Here is a 26,034-nt window from a genome sequence, read left to right as displayed (position 1 = left end):
TTTGTTGGTTTGGAATCCCCCACACTATAATAACTGACAACGGGAAACAGTTCGATAGTGAAGACTTTAGATCTTTCTACGAATAGCTCGGCATCAAGAAGAGCTTCGTTGCTGTTTATTGGCCAATGGCCAAGTAGAGACTGTAAACAAGGTCATCAAGCACACTATTAAAAAGAAGCTTGAGTGGGAATCAGTTCGTTGCAAAAGGAAGTTTTCAACGAGGAAGTAAATGAAGACCTTTTCCTCTTGAGGTTGGACCTAATTGAAGAGCACCAGGCCAAGTCTCAGTTAAGGCTCGCCTCATATCAGTAACGAGCCAAATGATACTTCAACACCAAAGTAAAAAACAGATACTTTGAAGTGGGTGACCTAGTTCTCAGAAAGGTCATCCAAGGTACCAAAAGCCAAACTTGGGGGCATTGGGGCCCAAATGGGAAGGTCATTTCAGGATCTCTGAAAAGCTTACGTTGGGATCTTTCCACCTGGAACGCCTCAACGGCGAAGTGATACTATGAGCTTGGAACACTAAGCATTTGTGAAGGTATTACCAATAGGCAGCTCGGGTTCTACCCATGTCTTTCTTTTTAACCATTCGTTGTATGGCCATTCACGGCTAAGATGCTTTATCAATAGAGGAGGTATTGTTCATAATTTTCCTTTGTCTATCACTGTTATTCTTAACTTTTTTAGCATTCATCACTTCAAAGATTGTCACCTACGCGATAACATTCTAAAAAAAAAAAACTCGGAGTCAAGAGTCTTGGAAAAGGCAGCTTATCTTAATAAGCCATGCAAAATCCAACTTTATAAGGGTGAAATATCCCAAATCGACAAAGTTAAACTTGAAAAAAAAAAATTCAAGAAAAACATATCGAAGGAAATCGGCCTTAAGCTGGTGACCAAAACTTGAAACGGACAATTGATTCGGAATCGGAGTTGTTTATCGCATAAGATTTCCTTTCACATATATGAAAAAGCTCTTCAAGAAGCGAGCTATGCATAACTTGAGGAAATTCGGATCTCCTATTAAAAGTCCAATTTGGACGACTTAAATGACTTTGTAGAAGTATAAAAAATTTTGCTCGATGAGGATATACTGAAATATATTCTTTTCATTAATAAAGTTCTATTACATTTTAATAAAAAAAAAGAAAAAAAAAGAAAAAATGTATGATCTTCAGGCAACTAGAGGAGCAGGGGCATCATCCTCGATCGATCTAGGGAGCTCGTTGCTGGCTGGGAGAGACGGACCCTCGACGGAAGGAAGGGTAGTGACCTCTTCAAGATTGGAAGCTTCGCTTAGGGGAAGGTCGGCAACTCTCAGGGGAAGCGTGGACAGGGAAGCCGGATCCTCGACTTCCTGTTTCAGGCCAATCCCTTCTCTGCCTTCCTCGACCTCTTCCTGGCCCTCGCCATCATCCTCGGAGTCATCCGAGTACACGTAGGCCATTCTCTAAGCCTTGGTCTTCATCCTGTCGACCTTCTTCTAATAAGTTCAAGGGAGGAAAGAGAAGTCGATTGAAGGGTAGGCTTCCCACAACTTCTATACGAGGAAGACCGATGTTTGCCAGGCCCGAGTACTGATGGCCTCATTCAACTCCTTAATTTGAAGTCTGAGTTGCCCAACCTCAGCTTCGGCTTTTCGTCAACCTTCCACCTCCTAGGCAAGGTCGAGCGAGGACTGCTTGAATTTGGCCTCTCAATCCAAGGCATCTTTTTGAGCTGAGGAAAGCTTGGAATTTAGTTTGTTATTGGCACCTCGTTGTTGTGCCAAATTATTTCTAGCCTCAGTTGCCTCAGCCTCAGCTTTAGCTCGTGCGGCCTTGCTCAATTTGAGCTTATCGAGGAATTTGTTGGAGTAGGTGCCCTAGAGCCAATCAATTATTGTGGAATTGACTCTTTCTAATTTTTTTTATTAATCAATAAAAAGGCATTATCTATTGTATCATGTAAATCATAGTTGTATGTATTGATATATGTCTTTAGGATGGTAGAACCATGACGAGGGTATCAAGTGTTTCAAATCTTGATAGTAAGAACCCTATGATCACATATGGTGGCCATTCTAGAAATGTTCGTAGCCCTAGTATTATTCTGACCAAGGACACAGATAATACGGTAACGCTATCACAGTGTTGAACGACACTGTCGAAAGGTAGTGATTGATCTCACTTGTCAAGGTTGTTTGTCGACAACCTGGTGCAACACATGGGTGCTTGCTATAGGCAAGTTCATTGGACTGACCCACCAGAGAATTCCATATAGATGGTAACCCTAGTGTTTATGGAACAAACCTTCTAACGAATGGTGGTGCATGTGATCCTTAGACTTAAGATCACCAGAGCGCCTTGTGCACCGATTAGTGTAGTTTGACACAAGCCTAACGTAGTTCTATTTAAAGCTATCAATACGGTAGTGATTGACTACATCAAGGAGTGTATCAAGACTATGGTGGATCGACAGAGGATTCATCTCTCTCAGGTATGGGAGAAGTTATCTTATAGCGCAATTCAGTTAATGACAATGACACTAAATCTGTGATCATAGTGGGATTGAGTTGTTGCTCAATCTAATTTATTATTTAGGTCATTGGTCTAGTAACTGAATACAAATATATCGAGGATAACTAAGGTTGACACTATTTCTATACCTCAGTCTCGATGAGATAACAGATGATGAAAGGATTTGATTGCACGGTAACCATATTATTGATAGGTAGCTATTTCGTTGAATCCGAATCTATCGGGTAGCCATGATGCCTTGTTAGGGGTCAATCTTGTTCTGTGTGTAGTGAGACGATTGATTGGTGTCAATCATGATACTATTCACTGCCAGTATGATGAGGAGCCTAAGGGTCACACACTAAGGAGACATTTTAAGGATGGTTAACTATGGAAGGGTATATTCGTCTTTTGGACAAAAGGGCATATTGGTAATTTTGTTGTGTAATTAAATTTACTGAGGTTGTAGCCTGTGTCCAATTTTATTATTGGAATAATTTAGCAAAATTATGAGTTTAATTATTGAAGTTAATATTTATATTAATATTTTACTAAATAATTAAACAAGGACCTATACGCGATTCCACCTAAGTTTGGGTTGTTGCTAAACTTTGGGGGTAGAATTGATATTTTGCTTTATTATATAAAGAAAGCAAAAGTCAGGTTTTATACCATTCTCATTTCAGCCATGAGTGATTTTGAGAGAAATATTTTTTCTCTTCATTTTCTTCACTCTTTCTTCCAAACCTTGAATCCTTAAAGCCAAGGATTGATTCTAGCAAAATCAATCTTTGGTCTCTATTGTACTGTCTTCGTGTGGACAACCTGAGTTCGATCCTATTCTTGGATCGGTAGCAAAATCGCGTTTAGAGACATTTGAAGGAGCCTCCAAACGTGCGTATGATTTCTGATCCTTGTCTGGATTATTGTTATATTTGTTCTTTTCAATTTAAACATGTAAAACATATACATATCAGACCCTAATCTTGGGTTATTCAAAGTAATTGATGGGAAATATTTCTGTTTTCTGTCGCGTTTACCCATCGATTTACTTACAGAATTCCCTTTCCTTGACCCCGAAGGTCGTCATTTCCTCTCTAAGCCGCTCGAGCTCAGCCTGCTTAGCTTCCTTCTCCTTTTCAGCACCTCGGCCTTGGCCAAAGCATTCTCTTTCACCGTCTCTGCCAGTTGCCACCCTTTATGAGTGCCCTTCAAGGTGGGATATCACTCATCATAAAGAAGCCTGTTCGCCATGGCAGCCTAAAAAAGATAAGATGGAAAGTTAGCAAGAACTAATGATAGCATGCGAATAAAAGAAAAGAGGGGTGAACTACCTGTACCTTCACTGCATAACTGCACAACAAGGCCAGCATTTGGGTGGGAGGCAAGTCCCTAACGACTGTGAATGTTCGCGAGGTGACATTATCCCCGACCGCTGCGGACCCAACGTTGATATGGTCAGGGACTTGATCGATCAGTGCGTCAACCACAACTTGAGGTGCTTTGTCCATTTTCTTGCCTCCCAATTGGGACGAGCTAGACTTACTCCCCCCAACAACGCCAGCCTTGCCCGTAGAAGCGGACTTCTTCTTGGCCAAATCCTTGGCCGCTGATTTCTTTGGGCCACCGACCTGCAAGGCGACCTCCTTGCTCGAGCTAGCCTACTGCTTGGCCACCTTTTGCTTACCCGAGCCCCCCAAAGGCTCGATCAATTTCTTCTTACCTGAGCCATCATGCTGCTCGGGTGCCTTTTGTTTACCCGAGCCTTTGGTCAGTTCGGGTGTCTTTCTTACCAGCCCCTTTTAGAGCTTGGGGGTATTTTTCCCACCAACTACCTTCAAGGCAATCGCGAGCTTCTTCGTGCTTGGGCCTTCCCGAAGGTCGCCCCGCAGTGCTTCACAGTAGCGATGTCAGCGGGCTACTTTGTCGCCAAAGTAGCTGATGTCTTCTTGGCAACCGTCGAAGCTGTTGCTTTCCTCTTAAGGCCTTTTGGCTTCTCAGCCCATATTTTTGCAAAAAAGAGAAGCAAACGGTGAGCGACATATCCACGCGGGAAAACTAAGTGCGAGCAAACGATAACTTAACCTTTTTCAAGAATGGTAAGAAACTTGGTGTTGCTCCAACAGAAGCCATATACCCTTAAGTGAGGAAGCGTAATGATCTCATTAATGTTATGCTGTCTGTTAGGAAGGTCGCTGAAACGCTGGAGCCTCTACAAGCTTACGACAGGGAGATAGGTTTGCTCGACGTTAACTGTAACACAAAGCAACTTAGTTAGCTAGACCACGAAGCTTGAAAGCGATCCTCGCACGCATGGGAAGTCAAAGTCTTACTCACTTCCGAAGCGAAAATACCGATCTCCTAAGCTTCATAGAAGAAAAATTAGGAGTCCCAATGTAGGACCTTCTTTGGGACATCGACTAGCCCGAGAAACGTACTTTCCTTGCCTTGGAAAGATAGTACATCTAGTCTTGCTCTTTTTTAAGCCTATACGATGGACGAGCTCCTCGACGGATGGATTGCCCAATTCAACGATCATGTACGCTATGTACAAACAGATGATAATGACATACGAATTTGCAGACAGCTGGAGAGGAATGATCTCGAACCGCCTCAAAATGCTGTCGATAAAATAATGAGGGGGAATAGATACCCAGCATCTCAAGAGGGTCTTAGAGATCGTCACCCATCCAGGCAGGAGATTCTTCTGAGAAGAGTCCCCCGGAACCATCAAATTAAGCTGCGACACATGGACCTCTCTTATGCACTCCAAATCCTTGTGGTAATCGAGGATTATGGTTCCCTTCGCAGCCTGTGAACTGAAGACTGCTTGGATTGAGCCAACTGAATCGAAGCACGATCGGAAGAGCCTGCCACATCGGGGTCTGAGCTTCACGCAATGATTTCCTCGGAGACCTCAGGGGTTATATCCACAAGAATTGTCGAGCCCACGGGTGAGTCAAACATGCGATCAATTGTGTGATTGCTGGAAGAAGACATAATTATAGCTCGCTTCTGGGTACCTAAAACTAAAGTGAACATGTGTTAGAGCACGAAAAATTTGGTGACCAATTCATACTTGCTTTCAGTTTAGGCACCTAAGATAGCTCACGCCATACAACGAACACACGCGACCTACCCAAACGTTTCGGCGACCACCATGATAAACCCTCCTTAAACCTAAGACCGCCAGAGACACACCAAAAAACTCTACTAAAGCCCTAGAACACTTAATGCGGTCACAAGAATGGCCACCCTTTGACTCAAAAATTAGAAAAACAGATAAAGAAAAGGAAAAGAAACCTTACCGGAATAAGAGGACTGCAAAAACTTATCGGAAAGAGCACCGTGACGACAATGAAACAGCAACGGAGTGAACAAGGACGTAAGAAGATTTTCGTGGGTTGAGTGAGTATTCTGACGACTTCGCCAGCTTTTATAGTGGCTTACATGGGAGACGAAAGGGCGAGGTTCAATCGTGACCGTCGACCTACAGTGAATCTCAACCCTTCGTTTTTTGAACAATCTCAGCCCTTAGACATGGCCACGTGTCATCCATCCGTGAGGGGTGATGAACCGTCAGACTGCTATAATGATAATCGTCGCTGCACGTCACCTTGACTCCACGAATGGACAGTTATAGACGCCCACGCGCAACAAAACGTGACTGCCAAAGACTGCCACATTTAATGCGACATGACCGCATAGAATTTACATAATTGTCCTAACTTTTCATATTATGAGTTTGTTAGGTATCACAGGAAATAAAAATTCAAGTGTGAAGTACATCAGCCAGACATGAGGTCGACCTAACCTACATCCGGTGACCTGCTGGTAGTACCAAGCTTGATATCAAATCGAGCAATAGTCTTCGAAGCTCAAAAAGGAGCATCGAACAGTAGGGGGCAGATGTTGTGTGTGATTTTTTCACCAAGCTCGGTGAGTTACGAGGTATTAGCTCGACCCAGAATTAGTCTGACTCTATCGGTTGTCCGACATAGCATAAGCTCGTTGGCGTATAGCTCAACCCAGCGCAAGCTAGTCACAAACAATCCGAATGATCATTTAATCGATTCCCAAATAACTTTAGATCCCAGATATTACGGGAATGATCAGATTAACAGTAATCTCTATGCAATCATATCTCCCAATCGCGAGAATATCGGAGTTGCATTTCAAATCAATTGTAATCCCTTTATTTTCACTCTTTCCTTTGTACAAACATTGTATATAAACTCCCTCAAATGATGAGAAAGGGGTTACAAAATTTTCATAGAACTCTTATTGTAATCTCTCACAACAAATACAAGAATAGTGGACGTAGGCTCAAGAGTTTATCTTGCCGAACCATTTTAAAAATCTCTTTGTCATTTACTTTTTATATTCATCGTTTGCTCATCGCTGATTATCCGTAATCACACACACATCAGTTTCGATTCTGTCAAGGTCGATCAAATCACTCTAGTTGGTGCAAACTTCTGTATCAACAACTATGATTAAAATAAATTTAATTTGTTATATCATAATTTAGCTTTATTTCAAAGTAAAATTTTTATTTAACACATTGCCTATATATAACTCTGTTGACATGGATAGTTACAATAGAAAAACAAATTCTTACCTCTTCACATTCCCTTATCAATCTAGTAAGAAGCTTATACTACTACGTTAATAATTATTGATCACATTTAATGTCAAATAAACGGGAAAAAATTTGAATAATTATATAAATTCGTTAATTTTATGCTGTCGATAATGAGATACCTTTTATCATATTTTAGATTTATTCCAGATGAGGTGTTATTTGGACAAATTAATTTCAAACTCCAAATTACCCCTTCATTAGTCTTTTTATGAACAGTTAACAGGAACAAGTTTAACTCCTTCACATTCCCCCCTCACTAGTTGTTGCATTTCTACAGAGAAAAATGAAACTATTTTATGGAAGGTTTATCAACAAGTCAACCCAGCTTAAAAAAATTATCAACATTATATATATATATATTACATCGGTTGGGCGATCAGATTGTATTCTCTAGCATGAAATAGTACTAATGAGATTTTTTATTGTATTTGATTGTATGCTGTATAATGATACAATTACAAATTCCCAATATATTATTTTTATTTTCTTTCAATTATTTTACAAAAATTAAAAATATAAATAGATAATTATAAACTGGGACCTTTCTTTCATTCCTTCGATCCATGAGCGAAGGAATGAAAGAAAGGTCCCAGTTTATAATTAAGCAAATAATAACACTTCTTAATCTTTATGAACAAGAACAACTGCTTTCCTCAACCATATTTCCTTCAGTCACTTTTATACTGGTTCTTTCTTCCCGAGTTATAATTCTTCAAGTCAAATAGCCATGAACCTGCTGATATGTTAAAGAAGTGCGAACTACTGGCTGAAGCATTTGGTTTTATGAGTAAGTTCCTGCGGATTCAAGCAACCGGAGAAGTCAAGAAGATATCTTTATTATGCAATCACGTGTCAAACGTTTACAATGTCACATGTCAAACATTCCTTATAATGTTATCAGATGATTTGATCCATCGTTTTCATAAATGAAGGCATGAAACAAAGGGGGCAGTTTATAATCAAGCACATAAGAATACTTCTAAAGTTTTATCAACAACTGCTTCCCTCAAGCATATTTCCCTAGCACAAAATAGTGCAGGCAAACACATTTACGATTCTTTGCCAGGATTCTAAAGTCTAAACGTTTGAGGTTTGAAGAAGAAACAAAATACATTTATCTACACGTTTAAACGTTGCCTCATCAAAACCAGAAGGAATGTTTTCTCAATTGCATGTCCATCAATTACAACTGCCAGTTGATAGAGAATAAACTTTCGCTTATGTTGAGATTCAAGTTGGTATATAGGAGGAAGCTTAGTTAGTTAGAAATCTGTTATGCTGAGCTGTAAATTAGTTAAAGTAGTTAGAGGTAGTTAGTTGACAGTTATGAATTTATTTCTTTGTATATAAACAGCAATGTAACAGACTTCTTTTCATTCAATAATAATTTTCCCTTTTCACGTTTCTTGCCCCCAAATTAACATGGTATCAGAGCACCAATTCCAGGGCTTGAAGATTCTGAAAATTCACAGAAAACTTCACTCTGTTCATCAATAATTTTTCAAACTGTTTATCAGTTTCTTCTACACTGTTTTACTGATTCATCAGTTTCGTCAGCTTCTTCTCTTCTGGATCTGTTTCATCAGCTTCGTTAGCTTCTTCTCCTCTGGATTTCGTTTATTAGAAATTTCTTCTCTGATCTCATTTTCTCTGATCAAGAAGCTATCATCTTCATTCTTCCAAAATGGCAGCTGTCAGTGCAGATGGAGAGATACAGTCTTCTGCAAATAATGGAAATGATCAATCAAGTTCATCAATCGATTTCAGTCATCAGCTTTACCTACATCCTTCTAATACTCCAGGTGCCGTTCTTGTCTCTTTTCAATTGAGTGGTGTAGATAATTACTCATTATGGAGTAGATCTATGAGAATTTCATTGTTAGCCAAAAATAAGATTGGATTTATTGATGGAACTTGCACAAAGGATAGTTTTTCAGTTAGCTTGCACAATCAATGGGATAGATGTAATGCTATAGTTCTCTCCTGGATCATGAATTCAGTTACCAAAGAACTTTTAAGTGGCATTGTTTATGCATCTAGTGCACATTTGGTATGGAAAGATTTAAAAGAAAGGTTTGATAAAGTGAATGGATCTAGAGTTTTCCAGTTGCATAGAGAAATTGTCACCTTAGTGCAGGGAACTTCGTCCATCTCCACTTATTTCTCTAAACTAAGAATGTTATGGGATGAATACTCGTCTATTGTCCAACTTCCTTCATGTGAGTGTTCTATGTCAAAGGTCTACGTAGATCACATGCAGAATCAAAAGTTACTCCAATTCTTGATGGGATTAAATGAGACTTACTTGCATGCTAGAAGCCAAATCCTCATGATGCAACCTTTACCATCTATCAACCAAGCCTACTCTATGCTCGTCACTGAAGAGAGCCAGAAAAGTTTAACCAATGCTGTTGCTATAGAATCCTCATCTGAACCAACAGTATTTTATTCTTCATCAACCCAACAATTAGTTAAACCTAAAAAGAATTGGAATATAATCTATGAACATTGTCATGTGAAGGACACAAAAAGGATAATTGCTATAGAATCATTGGCTATCCTGCTGATTTTAAGTTCACCAGAAAAAAGAATCCTGCTCAATCCTCAGCAAATAATGCTACCACTACTGAATTACCTGATCACAATAGTTCCACAGCCAATCAAAATAATACTCAAGCAGCAGCCCCATCCATCTCTCTAAAGAGCTTACGCAAGATACTGAAATTGTCAAAAAGGACCCACATTACCCCAAATGATGCACATGTCAATATGGCAGGTATTCACTCTTACTTTTCATCCTTAGATCATGATTTTGCTGATATTAGCACAGGAGCTAGTCACCATATGACAACTTCTCTAAACACTTTGAACAAATTGATGGGGACAACTTCTCCTTCCACTGTTAGGCTACCCAATGGACATCATTCAACCGTAACACATACTGGATCTTGTAACATTGGCCCAGATCAGAAACTGACTAATGTATTATTTGTGCCAGATTTCAAGTATAATTTGATTTCTATCTCAAAGCTCACCAAAGACTTATCTTGCTTTGTCAGTTTCTATCCTGATTTCTGTATATTTCAGGGCCTCTCCAATGGCAAAATACTGGGGATTGGTAAAGAATCAGAGGTCTCTACTCTTCATGCCTTCTTATGCATACAAGGCTAATATTTCTACTTTGATAAAACATTACCTGTTTCATGTTCAGTTTCTGTAAGCCAACTTTGGCATAAACGTCTTGGTCATGTGCCATATACGAAATGAAATATTTTTCTGGAATAAGAAGTTTTAATTCTAATAATGCTGAGTCCCATTGTGATATTTGTCCTGTTGCCAAACATATGGAAAGCCTTTTCCATTACCACTACAAGAGCTCCTGCATGTTTTCATTTGTTGCATATGGATGTATGAGAACCATATCATACCCTACACATAATCATCACAATTCTTCCTTACAGTAGTTGATTCATTCTCGGGTTACTTGGTTTTTCTCATGGCAAATAAGCATAAGTCATAGTTCATTTAAGAGCTTATTACTCTCATCCAAAATCATTCTCAGCCTCTGTCAAAACTGTTTGATAGATAATGGCCTGAGTTTCTCAACTCTCATGCTCAGCACTCTTCACTTCCCTTGGGATTATTCACCAGAAAACTTGTGTATATACTCCCCAGCAGAATGGGGTATAGAAAGGAAGCATAGGCACTTACTAATGTTGCTAGAGCCTTGAGACTTCAAGCCTCTATTCCAATCAAATATGGGGAGAATGCATACTCACAGCTTGCTATATCATCAATAGACTTCCAACTGATGTGCTCCAGGGCATTCACCTCATCAAGTTCTTTTTGGTTCCCCCTTATTGATCACTTCAAGGTGTTTGGTGCTTGGCATATGCATCTAATCAGAGTTCCAGAGATAAATTTGGTTTCAAGGCCATACCATCAGTTTTATGGGATATTCCTACACAAAAAGATACAAGTTGGAACCTATAAGATTTCAGCTTCTTTTTCAACCGGATGTCAGTTTTTGAAGACATTTTTCCTTTTCAATTCCAGCAACATTCTCATGTTCCATTATTCCAACTGATCCTTTCAATCCCACATTTTATGATGACTCTTTTCCTGCTCCTATCAATTTTGACACTCCTGATCCTCATCCACCAAATTCCAATTTCAGTCTAGTCCTGCTGCTGGACCTTGCCCCTGCTGTTCCATCAATTGATTCCACATCTACAACACCTTCAGCTCCAGTACTCCTCCTGATATTCCTTTAAACATCAGACGTTCTACTAGATCACACAGACCTCCAATTCGGTTGCGGATATCAACCCCTTTAGCTCATTACTCCATTTCATGTTGTATCTTATGATCACCTTCTCCATATTACAGATGTTTCCTTCATCCATCTCTTGGATCAAAGAACTTGTTTCATTTGCTGAAGCTTCTCAGGATCTAATTGGATTGCTGCGTGCAAATTGAGATCAATGCATTAGAAGCTAACAAAACTTGGCAGCTTGTTCCTCTCTCAGTAGGAAAGCAGCCGATTGGCTGCAAATGGTCTACAAAGTCAATCCATTTTGATGGTACCTTAGAGATACAAGCCAGGCTTGTGGCCAAGCTACAACTAACATGCTGCATAGATTACATAGAAACATTCTCCCTGATGGCAAAAATGGTCACTGTCAGATTAGTCCTTGCTTTAGCTTCCATTCATGCTTGGCCACTCTTCCAACTTGATGTGTTTAATGCCTTCTTGCAAGGGGACTCCACAAGAAGTCTACATGTCTTTACCTCAAGGATTTGTCACTCAGGGGGAGAATCACGCAGTCTGCAGATTACTCATCCTTGTATGAATTGAAGTAAGCAGTAGACATGGAATCACAAACTTACTGAAGCCTTGATAAAAATGGCTACTTACAGAGTAAATATGATTACTCATTATTCACCAACGAGAAGGAAGCAACATAGTCATTATGCTTGTCTACTAATGACATTTTGATAACAGGAAGTTGCACTAAGATGACAGACCAGTTGAAGTTTATACTGCAGATAACTTCAAAATCAAAGACCTTGGTCACCTTAAATACTTTCTTGGAATTGAAGTTGCTAGGTCCTCAGGAATGTGTTTGAACCAGAGAAAATGCACTGAACTAATTCGGAGCTGGGTTATCTCTGCAAACCTGCTGACACTTCCTTGAACAACATCTAAAACTGACTTCATATGAGTATGACAAAATTTCTACCGATGAAAAGTGATTGTTGACGATATCCTAGCGTGTTTGAGGATGGTGGGAAGGTTATTATATCTAACCATGACCAGGCCAATATTTCATTTGCTGTCCAGATTTTAAGTCAACACATGCAGACTCCTAAACAATCACATCTGGAAGCAGCTTAGAGTTATAGATACGTGAAAAAGGAACAGCACTTGGGTTGTTTATGTCCCAAAAAGTACAAAAGAGTTAATTGCCTTTTGTGACTCAGTTGGGCCTCTTGTGCTTTTAGTAGAAATCAGTATCAGATACGGCATCAAGATGGAGATTCTTTTCTGTCTTGGAAATCAAGAAACAAATACTATAGCAGATCATCTGCAGAAGCAGAATATAGAAGCATGGTTGGAGCTGTTTGTAGAACTAGTTTGTTAACTGGCTTGCTTAAAGAGCTTGATGATGAAGCCAAAATCCTAGCGTTACTTTACTGTGATAATAAATCAGCATTACAGATTGCAGCAAACCCCATGTATCATGAGAGAACAAAACACATAGAGATAGATTGTCATTTTATAAGAGAGAAAATTCAAGTGGTTTGATCATTACAAATACATACCAATAGGAAACAATTGGCAGATGTGATGACGAAAGGTTGGGAAGACTACAGCATGAAAAGCTTTGTCTAAGTTTATGCTTGAGAGATATTCTAAGATGCCAACTTGAGGGGGGATTGTTGAGATTCAAGTTGGTATATAGGAGGAAGCTTAGTTAGTTTAGAAATTTGTTATGCTGAGCTGTAAATTAGTTAAAGTAGTTAGAGGTAGTTATTGACAGTTTATGAATTTTATTCTTGTAATAAACAACAATGTAACAGACTTCTTTTCATTCAATATAATTTTCCCTTTTCACGTTTCTTGCCCCCAAATTAACAGCTTAGATTCTATACTGTCGTACCCAACCCCTACAAAAAATTCATAATAATATACCAATTAAAACATAAGCAACTATAAATCTTAAAATTACTGAACGAATTCAACAATCAAATACCTGTTCACAACCACAAGTTCAGTTTCTTCAACACAACTGTTATGGCACAACATGGCTTTACCCTGACGAGCTAAAATCAACCAGTAAACAATGAATTAATTCAACTAAATGTATAGAATTAGCAAAATGGGAACATGAAATGACTTCCAAACTTAATGAAATTGGTGAGTGATTTTACGCACGATCAGAAAGCCGTTCAACCATAACTTCCAATCATCTGTTTCTTCCGATCAATCGGTGGGAACAACACAATATTCACCATAGAGGATAAGTTCCATCAAAATATAAAAATTTCAGTTTTAGTGAAGATATGAATGGGCCTTGTTATTTCTAGGGCCACGTTGTGGAAATCAGAAATGTTTAAGTCAACAAGATGTGGAACATCTACATAAAGTATTGATCTCTATGCACCCACAATCTAACCAAGAATAGATTCTCGAGACTCCACCAATCTTGGAAGGGGTGGTTGCAAATTAACTCAACATCATATAGGTGTAATGTTGTCACCCATGCCAACTCTAATGGTTCTCGTAAAACTGCTGCCATGGATGTTTTATGCCTAAAAAACAAGGGCTAGAGTAAGCCTACATCAGCTAGCTTAACAGAGTTCAGAAAGTTGGTTGTCCAGAAGCTACCCGTCACCCCAAGACGAGAGAATACGCTATCATCAACTTGGAAGATTCAGGTTTTGTCTATAAGTGATAGGGCCACACATTTGTCCAAGCCCCAGGTAACTTGAGGAAATATCCTAAGTTATCAGCCAATGAGGCAAGGAAGGACTTGCACGACCTACCCACTTCAGATTTGTAATCATTACCTTGATTTCCTGTACTATAAATAGGACTCCCCCTCTCATTTTCGTGATTCTATACAAAAACCCCCTATTGATCGTAATCTATATTCCCAGAACAGATAACCTACAGAAAGAGACTGACTTGATATTTATTTGAATAATCATCATTGTCCTACTCTCCTGTTCCTTTCCCTATACGTGACCTCTTGTAATCTCTCATATAAGATACCATGGATGTAGGATTCGCTTTAAGCATCTGAACCACTTTAAAAATCGTCTTTCATTTATTATTCAGTCTTTGCATTAGATCATTTACAATTATTCACGTGTAACTTAAAGAGCAGCTTAACATTTTGCATGTGCGAGTCGTTGGTGTTAAAATCAAGCATCAACAGTTTGGTGCTATAAGAAGGCCTGATTTAGTTTCCGCTCTTATTAGGATCTCTAATCAACCAGTTCTATTCGCAAACAAATGGCTCGTGGTCTTGAAACTACCAAGCTAGCACCAGCACGAGCAGATCCCCCGAGCGTAGAGGATGAGCTTCTCCTAAAGTACCTCCATTCCATAGAGTACTGTGTGTGTGATATCCGTCGAGCTCACAACTTGACCCAATTATGAGGAGTTACCTGAGAGGTTTAACAATACTCTTCAAATGGCCTGCTAAGGCTAGACCGTTTGGATCAAGTCGTATCGCCAGTTAATAAAGCGGCGTCGCCGCCGAAGATGCTTGTAGGTCGCGCTAGCGCAGAAGCGGAGAAAGCCCATGCCACGTATACTACATGCATAGATAAGGGGAAACAGGTGGTCGATAATGGCCAAAGGGCTCTAAGGGACACGCATACCCGTCGTGAAGTAGGTAAAATACCTGTGCTTGCAACTTAGCGGTATGTCGCATCATGAGCCTCCCATGCCACATCAACTGTGCACCCCTACAAGATTGCGGCAGGGAATTCCCATTATCGCCAGTGTGATGGTGCTGACCATCACCCCGAGGGAAATGCCCACCATTTCGGGTCAGTTTCAACCACCGTGGAGGTCGAGATAGCTCCCCTGCCATTCCATGCCTTCACATGGCTCTAGCCAGCGTGGGTCAAGGTATGCCGGAGGATCCAACCAAGGTGAGGAAGAGTCCGACCTACGTGCTTTCCTAAACCATAATCATGAGGGTCAAACCCACGTTGCGAAAATGATCTCCGGTAGCTCCGCTTCCTCAGATTGAGAGTTAGCGAGCTCTAGATCAAATTAGAACTAGCAGATGAGCAAGGGTAGGTCGCTGAGACGTGTAATAACTCTCTCTAGCTAGTATACTTTGAGAAATATATTATGAAATCACTAAAATTTTATAGAAAACTATATCTACATAAGTATAGATAGTGCCCAAAATAGCATTACTTTTATATACAAATCTCTATATCGTACCATAGTCACAAAATAAACTCAAACACAGTCAGACAATGTTGCCTTTCTCCTCCGCTATTTGATGTCCAATTTGACGGCATCTCACTACACCACCCGCAAAAACATTGAAATCAACGGGGTGACACTAATTGCTAAGTAAGTAAACCCACAATACTTCTATTCTTTCTATTCTCCGTTACTCAGATCCTGGATTTTCTTTCCTTAACCAAACTTCTCAATTCTTCTCTGCCCTTTATAAAATTCTAGTTTCTCACTTATCGATATGTAAGCACATAGGGAATTAATCCGGGATAGTAGAAAGGGCATGATGCATATGCACAATTCATAAACTTTTTCTATGCATTGCATTTTCTTTTCGTTTTCTTTCTTTTCTTTTTCTCTTCTTTCTTTTCTTTTTCTCTTTTTTTCTTTTCTGTTTCTCTTTCTTTCTTTCTTTTCTGTTTCTTTCTTCTTCTTTCTTTCTGTTTTTCTTCTTGCTTTTCATTCTTTCTTCTTTCTTTTCTATTCTTTTCTATTCTTTTCTTTTCTTTCTTTCTTGTTTGCCATCGGACTCGGTTGAGGCATGGATTCGGAACCCTAGCCATGTGAGTAGGTAAGTCCTCATCTAAATGCACTTCTAACAGACTATACAAATTATTCTTTCTTATTCGAGGCCGTTCACTAAAGGCAGCATGCATAGGTATGCTCTGCTGGGTACAGTCCTCATCCACATACACTTCTAACGGACTGTCAAATTCTTCTTTCTTATTCTGAGGCCGCTCACTAAAGGCAGCTGCATGTGGGCTATTCTTCTCTCGGTCACTCACGGGTTCCCCATCACAACAACTTTCTCTCTCTTATTTTTTTACATTTCTTTAAATAAATTTCAAATTTACTTCTTTGATTATATTCTTTAGAGTGATTCTACAATTTATTTATTTCTTTCTTTCTCTTTATTCTTTAATGTTCCATACATGTGTATGTGCATGGAAATATGCTTATTCTTGCTGTTCTTTCTAAATGCAAATGTGAGAATGCATTATGGCATATAAAGATATCATTATGAACTAGTTATCTCTACCAACCACATTCCCATACTTGAAATCAATCATAGATTATTAGACTAAAAATAACTATAAATTGGAAGCACTTTTAAGTTAGTCATTCTGCACAGGTCTATTCAAGGAGGCATATCTCGAGTTATACACATTGGATTGCTATGATCTTGGTCTCATTTTAAGCTTAGAGAAAGGGCTATAACGTTTATGTTTAGGTCTCAACCCAGTTCGTATGTAGGATGCTCAAAATCACTCAAGGCCACAGTTTGACAGGGCAACCATGGTAACATGTTTTCTCTTAGGATTTCATCAAACATCATATGCACATGCAAATGCTAAGTTGGCTACACTTCTACATCTTTCTCAAGCCAGCAAAATAGGAGTAAGAACTCCCTAAAACCAACAATTCCCTAGCTGAAATTCATCCTCCACCTTTCCCATCCATACTTTCATTTTTCATCCAAAATTCCATCAACTCAACACACTACAAATACATCAATTCTCATCACATATTCATAATCAATTCTCATCACATACTAATGAATCAATTCTCATCACATATTAATAATTCACTTCTCATGGCCATGAGATTCACATATCAAACAACCTCAATTTCAATCCATAATTCTCATCATCCAAACACACATACAACATAAAATAAATTTCTCTACACAAGTATTTATCCAATCAAAGCTAAAGTTGGATTTACTTACCTTGAATTTGAGCAACTCCAACACTATAATCTCTCTTTGGTACAATTCCTTTTCCTCTTAAACCCTAAGCATAGACAACCATAAGAATTCAAAACTTTAAAATTTAATCTCACTTCTTGGTGCAAGATTCTTACCTTTGGATGCTTAGGATTGAAAATCTATCAAAATCTAGTCAAAATCCTATGAATTTCCTTGGAAATTTAGTGAAGAAATTTGAGAGAATTTGGGTAGAGAAATTGCATGAATGGAGGGGTAGAGTGGCTAGGGTTTCTCCTCTCGAACTCTTATTACATAATAATATATATGTATATATATTAGTTTCCCATTTTACCCTTGCACTTTCTAAAAATTTCATCTATGTCCCTTAGTCAATTACAAGAATGCCTTCATTATTATTATCTTCTCCATATTATTCTATTTCTTTTCACTCCCCACTCTCATCTAAATATGAGTGAAATGACTATTTTACCCCTAATAACATTTTAAAGAATATTTTTCACACTTGTTCAAGATAACTTTAACAAAATTCAACTAAGGATATTAGGGCATGAATAAAGCTACGTACCTTGATGTGGGCGTTACAAGGCGTCTCCATTTTCTCCAACAGTATTGACTGCTCCTCTCCCGTCAAGATTCAGAATGCCTGACATGCAAGCATTCGATGAGAATTCTGATTCGCAAGATCATCTCTATGAGTTTAACGACCTCATGGAGCTTCACCAAGTTTCTAACTTGGCTAAATGTTTTTGCTTGGTAGTGACTCTGACTGCCCACACTAAGCGCTGGTTTATATCGCTTCCACTGGGATTTATTAATTCGTGGCAGCAGATGAGTTCGTTATTTTTGAGACACTTCCAGGATAACAGGAAGTTCTCAATGTCGTTGAGCTATCTGAGCAAAATACGACATGAGAGGAATGAGTCCTTGTAGCCTTATATCGATAGGTTCCACAGGGAGTTGCATAAGGTGGCTAATACGCTTGGAGAGTCAGTTCAGACTCTTATTATTGTGGGAGTTCGCCCACAAACCGACCCGTGGAAGAAGCTACAGTCTAAGGATGATATTTCCCTCACCCGTTTCTACAACCTTACTGAGAAGTATCTGAGGATTGAAAATTCAGTGGTCGCCTTGAATCGCCATGACTCAGTCCTTCAACTAGCACTCCTAGATGGAGGGAGGAAACTTGTGTATATACTCCCCAGCAGAATGGGGTAGTAGAAAGGAAGCATAGGCACTTACTAATGTTGCTAGAGCCTTGAGACTTCAAGCCTCTATTCCAATCAAATATGGGGAGAATGCATACTCACAGCTTGCTATATCATCAATAGACTTCCAACTGATGTGCTCCAGGGCTTTCACCTCATCAAGTTCTTTTTGGTTCCCCCTTTATTGATCACTTCAAGGTGTTTGGTGCTTGGCATATGCATCTAATCAGAGTTCCAGAGATAAATTTGGTTTCAAGGCCATACCATCAGTTTTATGGGATATTCCTACACAAAAAGATACAAGTTGGAACCTATAAGATTTCAGCTTCTTTTTCAACCGGATGTCAGTTTTTGAAGACATTTTTCCTTTTCAATTCCAGCAACATTCTCATGTTCCATTATTCCAACTGATCCTTTCAATCCACATTTTATGATGACTCTTTTCCTGCTCCTATCAATTTTGACACTCCTGATCCTCATCCACCAAATTCCAATTTCAGTCTAGTCCTGCTGCTGGACCTTGCCCCTGCTGTTCCATCAATTGATTCCACATCTACAACACCTTCAGCTCCAGTACTCCCTCCTGATATTCCTTTAAACATCAGACGTTCTACTAGATCACACAGACCTCCAATTCGGTTGCGGATTATCAACCCCTTTAGCTCATTACTCCATTTCATGTTGTATCTTATGATCACCTTCTCCATATTACAGATGTTTCCTTCATCCATCTCTTGGATCAAAGAACTTGTTTCATTTGCTGAAGCTTCTCAGGATCTAATTGGATTGCTGCGTGCAAATTGAGATCAATGCATTAGAAGCTAACAAAACTTGGCAGCTTGTTCCTCTCTCAGTAGGAAAGCAGCCGATTGGCTGCAAATGGTCTACAAAGTCAATCCATTTTGATGGTACCTTAAGAGATACAAGCCAGGCTTGTGGCCAAGCTACAACTAACATGCTGCATAGATTACATAGAAACATTCTCCCTGATGGCAAAAATGGTCACTGTCAGATTAGTCCTTCGTTTAGCTTCCATTCATGCTTGGCCACTCTTCCAACTTGATGTGTTTAATGCCTTCTTGCAAGGGGACTCCACAAGAAGTCTACATGTCTTTACCTCAAGGATTTGTCACTCAGGGGGAGAATCACGCAGTCTGCAGATTACTCATCCTTGTATGAATTGAAGTAAGCAAGTAGACATGGAATCACAAACTTACTGAAGCCTTGATAAAAATGGCTACTTACAGAGTAAATATGATTACTCATTATTCACCAACGAGAAGGAAGCAACATAGTCATTATGCTTGTCTACTAGATGACATTTTGATAACAGGAAGTTGCACTAAGATGACAGACCAGTTGAAGTTTATACTGCAGATAACTTCAAAATCAAAGACCTTGGTCACCTTAAATACTTTCTTGGAATTGAAGTTGCTAGGTCCTCAGGAATGTGTTTGAACCAGAGAAAATGCACTGAACTAATTCGGAGCTGGGTTATCTCTGCAAACCTGCTGACACTTTCTTGAACAACATCTAAAACTGACTTCATATGAGTATGACAAAATTTCTACCGATGAAAAGTGATTGTTGACGATATCCTAGCGTGTTTAGAGGATGGTGGGAAGGTTATTATATCTAACCATGACCAGGCCAATATTTCATTTGCTGTCCAGATTTTAAGTCAACACATGCAGACTCCTAAACAATCACATCTGGAAGCAGCTTAGAGTTATAGATACGTGAAAAGGAACAAGCACTTGGGTTGTTTATGTCCCAAAAAGTACAAAAGAGTTAATTGCCTTTTGTGACTCAGTTGGGCCTCTTGTGCTTTTAGTAGAAATCAGTATCAGATACGGCATCAAGATGGAGATTCTTTTCTGTCTTGGAAATCAAGAAACAAATACTATAGCAGATCATCTGCAGAAGCAGAATATAGAAGCATGGTTGGAGCTGTTTGTAGAACTAGTTTGTTAACTGGCTTGCTTAAAGAGCTTGATGATGAAGCCAAAATCCTAGCGTTACTTTACTGTGATAATAAATCAGCATTACAGATTGCAGCAAACCCCATGTATCATGAGAGAACAAAACACATAGAGATAGATTGTCATTTTATAAGAGAGAAAATTCAAGTGGTTTGATCATTACAAATACATACCAATAGAAACAATTGGCAGATGTGATGACGAAAGGTTGGGAAGACTACAGCATGAAAAGCTTTGTCTAAGTTTATGCTTGAGAGATATTCTAAGATGCCAACTTGAGGGGGGATTGTTGAGATTCAAGTTGGTATATAGGAGGAAGCTTAGTTAGTTAGAAATTTGTTATGCTGAGCTGTAAATTAGTTAAAGTAGTTAGAGGTAGTTAGTTGACAGTTTATGAATTTTATTCTTGTAATAAACAACAATGTAACAGACTTCTTTTCATTCAATAATAATTTTCCCTTTTCACGTTTCTTGCCCCCAAATTAACAGCTTAGATTCTATACTGTCGTACCCAACCCCCTACAAAAAATTCATAATAAATATACCAATTAAAACATAAGCAACTATAAATCTTAAAATTACTGAACGAATTCAACAATCAAATACCTAGTTCACAACCACAAGTTCAGTTTCTTCAACACAACTGTTATGGCACAACATGGCTTTACCCGACGAGCTAAAATCAACCAGTAAACAATGAATTAATTCAACTAAATGTATAGAATTAGCAAAATGGGAACATGAAATGACTTCCAAACTTAATGAAATTGGTGAGTGATTTTACGCACGATCAGAAAGCCGTTCAACCATAACTTCCAATCATCTGTTTCTTCCGATCAATCGGTGGGAACAACACAATATTCACCATAGAGGATAAGTTCCATCAAAATATAAAAATTTCAGTTTTAGTGAAGATATGAATGGGCCTTGTTATTTCTAGGGCCACGTTGTGGAAATCAGAAATGTTTAAGTCAACAAGATGTGGAACATCTACATAAAGTATTGATCTCTATGCACCCACAATCTAACCAAGAATAGATTCTCGAGACTCCACAATCTTGGAAGGGGTGGTTGCAAATTAACTCAACATCATATAGGTGTAATTGTTGTCACCCATGCCAACTCTAATGGTTCTCGTAAAACAGCTGCCATGGATGTGTTTATGCCTAAAAAACAAGGCTAGAGTAAGCCTACATCAGCTAGCTTTAACAGAGTTCAGAAAGCTTGCGCTGTCCAGAAACTACCCGTCACCCCAAGACGAGAGAATACGCTATCATCAACTTGGAAGATTCAGGTTTTGTCTATAAGTGATAGGGCCACACATTTGTCCAAGCCCCAGGTAACTTGAGGAAATATCCTAAGTTATCAGCCAATGAGGCAAGGAAGGACTTGCACGACTCTACCCACTTGCAGATTTGTAATCATTACCTTGATTTCCTGTACTATAAATAAGGACTCCCCCTCTCATTTTCGTGATTCTAATACAAAAACCCCCATTTGATCGTAATCTATATTCCAGAACAGATAACCTACGAGAAAGAGACTGACTTGATATTCTATTTGAATAATCAGTCATTGTCCTACTCTCCTGTCCTATCCCTATACGTGACCTCTTGTAATCTCTCATATAAGATACCATGGATGTAGGATTCGCTTTAAGCATCTGAACCCTTTAAAAATCGTCTTTCATTTATTATTCAGTCTTTGCATTAGATCATTTACAATTATTCACGTGTAACTTAAAAGCAGCTTAACATTTTGCATGTGCGAGTCGTTGGTGTTAAAATCAAGCATCAACAGTTTGGTGCTATAAGAAGGCCTGATTTAGTTTCCGCTCTTATTAGGATCTCTAATCAACCAGTTCTATTCGCAAACAAATGGCTCGTGGTCTTGAAACTACCAAGCTAGCACCAGCACGAGCAGATCCCCCGAGCGTAGAGGATGAGCTTCTCCTAAAGTACCTCCATTCCATAGAGTACTGTGTGTGTGATATTCCTCGAGCTCACAACTTGACCCAATTATGAGGAGTTACCTGAGAGGTTTAACAATACTCTTCAAATGGCCTGCTAAGGCTAACCGTTTGGATCAAGTCGTATCGCCAGTTTAATAAAGCGGCGTCGCCGCCGAAGATGCTTGTAGGTCGCGCTAGCGCAGAAGCGGAGAAAGCCCATGCCACGTATACTACAATGCATAGATAAGGGGAAACAGGTGGTCGATAATGGCCAAAGGGCTCTAAGGGACACGCATACCCGTCGTGAAGTAGGTAAAATACCTGTGCTTGCAACTTGCGGTATGTCGCATCATGAGCCTCCCATGCCACATCAACTGTGCACCCCTACAAGATTGCGGCAGGGAATTCCCATTATCGCCAGTGTGATGGTGCTGACCATCACCCGAGGGAAATGCCCACCATTTCGGGTCAGTTTCAACCACCGTGGAGGTCGAGATAGCTCCCCTGCCATTCCATGCCTTCACATGGCTCTAGCCAGCGTGGGTCAAGGTATGCCGGAGGATCCAACCAAGGTGAGGAAGAGTCCGACCTACGTGCTTTCCTAAACCATAATCATGAGGGTCAAACCCACGTTGCGAAAATGATCTCCGGTAGCTCCGCTTCCTCAGATTGAGAGTTTAGCGAGCTCTAGATCAAATTAAACTAGCAGATGAGCAAGGGTAGGTCGCTGAGACGTGTAATAACTCTCTCTAGCTAGTATACTTTGAGAAAATATATTATGAAATCACTAAAATTTTATAGAAAACTATATCTACATAAGTATAGATAGTGCCCAAAAATAGCATTACTTTTATATACAAATCTCTATATCAGTACCATAGTCACAAAATAAACTCAAAACACAGTCAGACAATGTTGCCTTTCTCCTCCGCTATTTGATGTCCAATTTGACGGCATCTCACTACACACCCGCAAAAACTTGAAATCAACGGGGTGACACTAATTGCTAAGTAAGTAAACCCACAATACTTCTATTCTTTCTTTCTCCGTTACTCAGATCCTGGATTTTCTTTCCTTAACCAAACTTCTCAATTCTTCTCTGCCCTTTATAAAATTCTAGTTTCTCACTTATCGATATGTAAGCACATAGGGAATTAACTCCGGGATAGTAGAAAGGGCATGATGCATATGCACAATTCATAAACTTTTTCTATGCATTGCATTTTCTTTTCGTTTTCTTTCTTTTCTTTTTCTCTTCTTTCTTTTCTTTTTCTCTTTTTTTCTTTTCTGTTTCTCTTTCTTTCTTTCTTTTCTGTTTCTTTCTTCTTCTTTCTTTTCTGTTTTTCTTCTTGCTTTTCATTCTTTCTTCTTTCTTTTCTATTCTTTTCTATTCTTTTCTTTTCTTTTCTATTCTTGTTTGCCATCGGACTCGGTTGAGGCATGGATTCGGAACCCTAGCCATGTGAGTAGGTAAGTCCTCATCTAAATGCACTTCTAACAGACTATACAAATTATTCTTTCTTATTCGAGGCCGTTCACTAAAGGCGCATGCATAGGTATGCTCTGCTGGGTACAGTCCTCATCCACATACACTTCTAACGGACTGTCAAATTCTTCTTTCTTATTCTGAGGCCGCTCACTAAAGGCAGCTGCATGTGGGCTATTCTTCTCTCGGTCACTCACGGGTTCCCCATCACAACAACTTTCTCTCTCTTATTTTTTTACATTTCTTTAAATAAATTTCAAATTTACTTCTTTGATTATATTCTTTAGAGTGATTCTACAATTTATTTATTTCTTTCTTTCTCTTTATTCTTTAATGTTCCATACATGTGTATGTGCATGGAAATATGCTTATTCTTTGCTGTTCTTTCTAAATGCAAATGTGAGAATGCATTATGGCATATAAAGATATCATTATGAACTAGTTATCTCTACCAACCACATTCCCATACTTGAAATCAATCATAGATTATTAGACTAAAAATAACTATAAATTGGAAGCACTTTTAAGTTAGTCATTCTGCACAGGTCTATTCAAGGAGGCATATCTCGAGTTATACACATTGGATTGCTATGATCTTGGTCTCATTTTAAGCTTAGAGAAAGGGCTATAACGTTTATGTTTAGGTCTCAACCCAGTTCGTATGTAGGATGCTCAAAATCACTCAAGGCCACAGTTTGACAGGCAACCATGGTAACATGTTTTCTCTTAGGATTTTCATCAAACATCATATGCACATGCAAATGCTAAGTTGGCTACACTTCTACATCTTTCTCAAGCCAGCAAAATAGGAGTAAGAACTCCCTAAAACCAACAATTCCCTAGCTGAAATTCATCCTCCACCTTTCCCATCCATACTTTCATTTTTCATCCAAAATTCCATCAACTCAACACACTACAAATACATCAATTCTCATCACATATTCATCATCAATTACAACTGCCAGTTGATAGAGAATAAACTTTCGCTTATGTTGAGATTCAAGTTGGTATATAGGAGGAAGCTTAGTTAGTTAGAAATCTGTTATGCTGAGCTGTAAATTAGTTAAAGTAGTTAGAGGTAGTTAGTTGACAGTTATGAATTTATTTCTTTGTATATAAACAGCAATGTAACAGACTTCTTTTCATTCAATAATAATTTTCCCTTTTCACGTTTCTTGCCCCCAAATTAACATGGTATCAGAGCACCAATTCCAGGGCTTGAAGATTCTGAAAATTCACAGAAAACTTCACTCTGTTCATCAATAATTTTTCAAACTGTTTATCAGTTTCTTCTACACTGTTTTACTGATTCATCAGTTTCGTCAGCTTCTTCTCTTCTGGATCTGTTTCATCAGCTTCGTTAGCTTCTTCTCCTCTGGATTTCGTTTATTAGAAATTTCTTCTCTGATCTCATTTTCTCTGATCAAGAAGCTATCATCTTCATTCTTCCAAAATGGCAGCTGTCAGTGCAGATGGAGAGATACAGTCTTCTGCAAATAATGGAAATGATCAATCAAGTTCATCAATCGATTTCAGTCATCAGCTTTACCTACATCCTTCTAATACTCCAGGTGCCGTTCTTGTCTCTTTTCAATTGAGTGGTGTAGATAATTACTCATTATGGAGTAGATCTATGAGAATTTCATTGTTAGCCAAAAATAAGATTGGATTTATTGATGGAACTTGCACAAAGGATAGTTTTTCAGTTAGCTTGCACAATCAATGGGATAGATGTAATGCTATAGTTCTCTCCTGGATCATGAATTCAGTTACCAAAGAACTTTTAAGTGGCATTGTTTATGCATCTAGTGCACATTTGGTATGGAAAGATTTAAAAGAAAGGTTTGATAAAGTGAATGGATCTAGAGTTTTCCAGTTGCATAGAGAAATTGTCACCTTAGTGCAGGGAACTTCGTCCATCTCCACTTATTTCTCTAAACTAAGAATGTTATGGGATGAATACTCGTCTATTGTCCAACTTCCTTCATGTGAGTGTTCTATGTCAAAGGTCTACGTAGATCACATGCAGAATCAAAAGTTACTC

The sequence above is a fragment of the Pistacia vera genome, unplaced genomic scaffold (genome assembly GCF_008641045.1).
Source record: "Pistacia vera cultivar Batoury unplaced genomic scaffold, PisVer_v2 Contig78, whole genome shotgun sequence".
Lineage (NCBI taxonomy): Eukaryota > Viridiplantae > Streptophyta > Magnoliopsida > Sapindales > Anacardiaceae > Pistacia > Pistacia vera.
The sequence above is the reverse complement of the archived record's forward strand: the minus strand, read 5'-3'. Positions refer to the sequence as shown.